This window comes from Carlito syrichta, unplaced genomic scaffold (assembly GCF_000164805.1).
Source record: "Carlito syrichta isolate Samal-C Ts95f unplaced genomic scaffold, Tarsius_syrichta-2.0.1 Scaffold309865, whole genome shotgun sequence".
NCBI classification, from domain to species: Eukaryota; Metazoa; Chordata; class Mammalia; order Primates; family Tarsiidae; genus Carlito; species Carlito syrichta.
Window position 1 is genome coordinate 2,774 of NW_007253961.1, and position 771 is coordinate 3,544.

A 771-nucleotide genomic window follows, 5' to 3' on the forward strand; every position below is an offset into this window, starting at 1 on the left:
TTCCTCTCAATGCTCTACTTGCCACTGAACAAATCCTAATACCCCCTTAAAGCCCGGAACATTCCCCACTCACCAGGCTAGGGGAGAGCTCCCTGGGTCAGACTGGCAAGTGGACTTCACCATCATGCCCCCCATCCGTAACACCAAATACTTTCTGGTCCTGGTTGACACCTTCTCCGGGTGGGTCGGGGCTTATCCCACCTCAAATAAGCAGGCTGCTACAGTGGGATCTATCTTAGCCAACCATATCATCCCTTGATTCGGGGTCCCCTTCTCCCTTCAGTCAGATAACGGGCCTGAATTCACCTCACAAGTCATTCAGTTTTTAACGACGGCCCTCAACATCAAATGGCACTTTCACATTCCCTATCACCCACAATCATCAGGAAAGGTTGAACGAACTAACCGCACACTAAAAGATATCCTCACTGAACTCTCTCTCGAACTCCATCAGGACTAGATCTCCGTCCTTCCCCTAGCTCTCCCACGTTCGCGTCCTCCCTAAAAAGCCCACTCAGTTTTCACCCTTCAAGGTCCTATATGGCAGACCTGCACTTCCACCTGGTATTCCAACCTCTCCACCTCACGTTCCGTTTCATATAACCTACCTCCTCCTGTCCTTCATCCGTTCCAATATCTGGCGATATCAAGATCTCCTTTTGCCCGCTCCCAAAGAAACACATGATCCAAAGCCTCTCACCCCGGGACAAGGGGTTTTCCTCTCAGACCCAGAAACCAGAACTCGCTTACAACCGAAATGGCAAGGACCCT